At 53.6% G+C, this 5,393-nt stretch overlaps 1 pseudogene; it reads left to right on the forward strand.

The window, feature by feature from the left end:
- The window catches only part of LOC102493588 (V-type proton ATPase subunit G 1 pseudogene), an 18,771-nt pseudogene extending 15,729 nt beyond the window's left edge, over nt 1–3,042 (forward strand).
- Nucleotides 3,043–5,393: the final 2,351 nt, after the last annotated feature.

Here is a 5,393-nt window from a genome sequence, read left to right on the forward strand (position 1 = left end):
AGGAATGCCTGCTACAGGCCGCGCCCTGGAAATGGGCCCTCTAGTTCTTTCAGTCTTTCCTTTTTATGTCCCTTCTCTGTCATGTTGCTTTATAGAAAAATGTGACTTTCTGTCCAAATAGTTTATTGAGTTTTTCATTTCCATTTTCACCTCTTCTTTTATTGTTCATTGCCAGAGGGCAGGTGCACTCACTAGAGAGAGGCAGAGAGACACGGGAAGCAAGAGCAAGGGAGAAAGCATGCTTTAACACAGCATGCCTTGCTGCAGCCCCCTCTCCTCCATCCCTCCGTCCTGTGGGGAATCCTGCGCGTGCACGCACACGCGCATGTGCACGTACTCGATGTGTTTTCAGGACACCGGAGCCAGGGTTTAAGCCATGTCAGCCGTGTGGGACCCACTCCCTCAGCTACTGCGTGACAGGGCTGCCTTCGTTTTCTCTTTGGACATGATCTCGCCGTTGTCATTCTTCTGCCTCCGCCTCCCCGAATTGCGGGGACTGCAGCAGGCCCCAGCGTGCCCAGCCTTTGGGCTGGAATGAACCTGGCTTCTCCTGGTCGTGGCTGGCCCAACGGAGTCTTGACAACACCTGTCACTGTCGCTGGCCAGGACCTCCCATTTTTGTTCTCTAAATGTTCACTTTTGTAGCATTCTTGTTTTATGGTTGCCATATCTCAGGTCCGAGAGGTTGTTTTTTAACTTTAAAAAGTTTTTTCCTTGCTACGTTGCTGAGGCTGGCCTGAAATTCACGACCCCGCCCTCTCAGGCTCCCTCTGAGTAGCTGGGAGGACAGGTACATGCCACCACTCCCGGCTCTCAGAGGTTTTCTGCTCTGTTTGAGCTCTATTTCTGATGTTGCTTTTTATCTGTTTGTGTGTGGGGAGGGGTCTATAGTCCACATTAGAAGTTTTCCTTAGACGTCTAGTGATCCTTGGGTTCAGAGACTCTTTCAGCTTCCCCAGAGAGGAACCCCTCGATCTAGGGGTACACTCAGCTCAGGCTGCTGTAGTGTGTAACCAACAGACGTTTCTTTCTCACAGCCCTGGAGGCTGCAAGTTTGAGGTCAGGGTGCCACCATGGCCTAAGTCCCGCGAGGGCCTTCTGGGTTGCAGGGTGCCACCTTTTCATCCTACTTCCATGGGGCAGGAAAGAATAAGGCATGAAGTGGTCATTTCTCAGGACCGAAGGATGTGAGTTCCTTTTACGTGAGTGCGAACCCATCCTCATGCCCTAGTCACCTTCAAAGACCCCGCCTGCGGTACGGACACACCAGGGTTAGGATTTCAGCCCAGGAATTGTGTAGGGACACAAACATTCGGTCCATGACAGGCAGACTGTCCAAACCCATACACGGGAGAGTAGATCTGGACTTCTAAAAAAAAAAAAAAAAGATGACTAAAAACGACATGTGAGGAATGAGCAGATCCTAAGAGCAGCCCTCACTGTGCCTCGTACTGTGGGAGGCCGCGCACCAGCGAGTCTGCTGAGGCCATTTTTGTTTGTTTGTTTGTTTGTTTGTTTGTTTGGAGAGATTTTCACTGTAGGGCGCGTGCACTCGCCAGACAGACAGAGAGAGACATAGAGACAGAAAGCGAGAAATCACCCCCCAGGGGGGATGGTCATGCCGCAATCCCTTCTCCTCCATTCTCCTCTCGGGATCTTGGGCACACACGCACACGTGCCCGGCGTTGAGTTTTAAGCCACCGGGTCCGGGACACGAACCGCGGTCGACTACGTGGGAGTCCAGCGACATAGCCATTACGCTAACTGCTAGTTCCCCTGAGGCCATTTTTCATGAGTCTCTTACTATTGCCATCTTAGGCTCAGAGAGCAAACAATTACAAAGGCCACAATTGGCTCCCCTTCAAAAACCTCACCTTCAACACCATACTCTAATTGGCCACTTCCCATAGCAAATTGGTGAGCTTAGAATCCCTCAGATTTGCATATCCGGGCACCTCATGATTGGTCCACAAAGCAACCAATCATAACCCACCTTTTACTATCCTTCATTCAACCAATCACGGCCCACCAACATGTATATAACCACGATCCCTGACCCATAATCGCCAGACGACCCTCAAGACCCTGAAGAGTTGTGATGCCGCGTTGTCTCCGGACGACCCTGAGCTGTGATGACATCGCGTTGGCTCCAGATGACCCTGAACACTGTGTCGTCTCTGTGCTGCCTACAATAAAGAGACGACCCTGAAGAGACACTGCGTCATCTCCGTGCTGTGACAGTGCGTTGTTTGTCCTGTCTCTCACTCCTTCCCTCAGGAAACCTGTTCGACTGTCCTGCGGGTCGGGACATCGTACAACCCTCCTTCCAGCCTGGCCGTGGCCCCGACTTCCTGCGGTGTGCAGGGCTGCCATCTTGGCCTGTGGAGAGTCTGTGTTGGAAACAGCTCCCCGGGGGTCCAGCCCCAGCCTGGGAGAGGTGGGCTGGCTCGGGTCACTGACTGCTCTCCTTTTCCCTTCCAGAACCGGGGTCGGGGGACAAGCCCCGTGGGTACGTGTTTTGCGCTTGCCGAGGAGCAGAGCATGTTCTTACCCGCCTCACTGAGGACGGTGTGGCCCTCGAGCCCTGGCTTCATGGGGAGCAAACCTCCTGCCACCACTGTAGAGCTCGAGGCTCTGTCCCTCCGCCCTGCCCTCATGTCCCCCTATCTCGGCCTCAGCCCAGAGCCCTGCCCTCCTGGGACTGGCAGATCCCGGTTCTCAAATAAGACTGACTGCCTTTAATCCGGCAGTTGGGGTGGTGGTGGCTGAGAAGGTTTTCAGAATACCTTGCCGGCTGCACTGCCGGGAACAATTCATCCTGTTAAATCCAGTTCCTTGCTAAAGGCTCAACTCAAAGGTCACCTCTTATGTAAACGCTTTCCTGCTCTCCTGGAGGACCCAGGCGCTCCTCCTGTATTGAAAGCGTCTTTCCAGCCCCCTGCTCCTCCCTGCAGCGGCAGCTGCGTCCTTACCGCCCGTCTCCGCCGCCGTAAGGCGCTGCCCGGGGCGCACATCCACACACGCCTGGACTCTCAGCTCTAGCGTATAGCGTGTGCTCCTGGTGGGTTGTGTTCGATACCTAGCCCGTCTGCTCAAAGGCAGCCAAGGTGCTGAAGCCATAGACGAGGTCTGCCAGGGCTCACTCTGACCACGTCTGAGATACTCACACAAACGCGCATCAGGGCCTTCATTCTGTCCGACACCGGGTCTTTGCGCGGTGTCCTGCTGCCTGGAAGGCCCTTCCTGGATTCTCCCACACCGCCTTCCCCTCTGCAGGCTCAGCTCACATGCCCCTGCAGAGGGAGGCCCTCCTGGCCGCCTCACCCCTTGCCCGGTCACACTGTCCTATGTCCCCTGCAGGGGGAGGCCCTCCTGGTCGTCTCACGCCTAGCCCGGTCACACTGTCCTGTGTCCTATGTCCCCTGCAGAGGGAGGCCCTCCTGGCCGCCCCCGCCCCCCCCCTAGCCCGGTCACACTGTCCTATGTCCCCTGCAGGGGGAGGCCGTCCTGGCTGCCTCACCCCTAGCCCGATCACACTGTCCTATGTCCCCTGCAGGGGGAGGCCCTCCTGGTCGTCTCACCCCTAGCCCGGTCACACTGTCCTGTGTCCTATGTCCCCTGCAGAGGGAGGCCCTCCTGGCCGCCTCACCCCCTGCCCAGTCACACTGTCCTGTGTCCCACGTTCCCTTCTCTGTAGCCCGTGATTATGTGGCCACCAACATGCACTCCTTAATATGTGTGTTTAAGGAATAAACAAAAGCCACGGGCTGCAGGCTGCGTAGTTGCATTCCCAGAACCCAGAATGATGCCTCAGGGTAAAAGTTCAATAAACAGTCTGTGCGGGGCCAGCAGGTGTGGTGGTGGTGAAGGTGCTGAACTCACACGTGGCAGACCACGGATCGAGTCCCACACCTGGCAGCTAACTTTCTCTCTTTCTCTCTTGTGAGTGCACATGCCCTATAGCAAAAATCTGTTAAAACGATAATAATAAATAAAATTAAATAAATACGTATTTTTATAAAGTAGTCTGTGAACTGACTGTCTCATACGTGCATGTGCAAAGCATGTGGGAAGACATCCCATGGGCATTTATGGAATGGGAGAATCACTATTGCTAAATTATCCATAAGTGTATTCATAAATATCACCCAAAGAGATCTATAGATCTGATGCAATACCTATAAAAATACCATCCTTGGGACTAGCAGATGGTGTCGCTGGACTCTCATGTAGTCAACCATGTTTCAAGTCCTGGACCCAGCTCTAGCAAATCAAAGTCCAGGCTGCCTAGGTACATTAGAAATTCAAGTGAATGGGGACCAGCAGTTAGTGTAATGGCTATGTCGCTCGACAACCACGTAGCTGGCGGTTCGAGTCCCGGACATGGTGGCTTAAACTCACGCTGCGCGCATGTGCGTGCATGCCCAAGATCCCGAGAGGAGAATGGTAGAGAAGGGATTGTGGTGTGGCCATCCCCCCTGGGGGTCGATTTCTCGATTTCTCTCTGTCTTTCTCTGTCTTTCTGGTTAGCGCACGCGCCCTATAGCGAAAACCTCTCAAAGAAAAAAGAAAAAAAAGAAGGCTACAGGGGTGAAGGTGTGCAGGGGGTCACAGCATGATGAGACCCTGTCAACACCATGTCCTGAAAGATGTAAAATAAACTTAAAATACGCATGCACAATGAAAAGTCAGCCTATAACACAGTGGTTAAGATGGCGGGGTCCTGCATGGTTGACTAAGCAATTCAAGTCCCGGGCCTAGTGGCTTGAAAAATATGCCACAGGTGTGTGCACACCTGCCCAAGATCCCAAGAGGAGAATGGAGGAGATGGGATTGCGGCGTGGCCATAGGTCCTGGGGGTGCCTTCTTACCTCCCTCCCTCTCTCACTCTCTAATGAGTGTCTGTGCCCTACGACAAAAAATAAATATTTTTGGAGAGGTTTTTGCTATAGGGTGTGTGTGCTCTCCAGAAAGAGAGACAGAGAGACAGAGAGCGAGAAATCACCCCCCAGGGAGGATGGCCACGCTGCAATCCCTTCTCCTCCCTTCTCCTCTCGGGATCTTGGGAATGTACGCACACGTGCCCGGCGTGAGTTTAAGCCACCTGGTCTGGGACTCGAACCGTGGTCAACTACATGGGAGTCCAACGACATAGCCATTACACTAACTGTTGGTCCCCACAAAATAGAATTTTTTTTTTTGGAGAGGTTTTTTGCTGTAGGGCGTGTGCGCTCACCAGACAGACAGACAGAGACAGAGAGACAGAAAGCGAGAAATCATCCCCCGGGGGGATGGCCATGCCGCAATCCCTTCTCCTCCATTCTCCTCTCGGGATCTTGGGCATGCACGCACACACGCCTGGCGTGAGTTTTAAGCCACTGGGTCCGGGACTT

This window comes from Tupaia chinensis, unplaced genomic scaffold, assembly GCF_000334495.1.
Source record: "Tupaia chinensis unplaced genomic scaffold, TupChi_1.0 Scaffold000054_1, whole genome shotgun sequence".
Classification (NCBI taxonomy): Eukaryota; Metazoa; Chordata; class Mammalia; order Scandentia; family Tupaiidae; genus Tupaia; species Tupaia belangeri.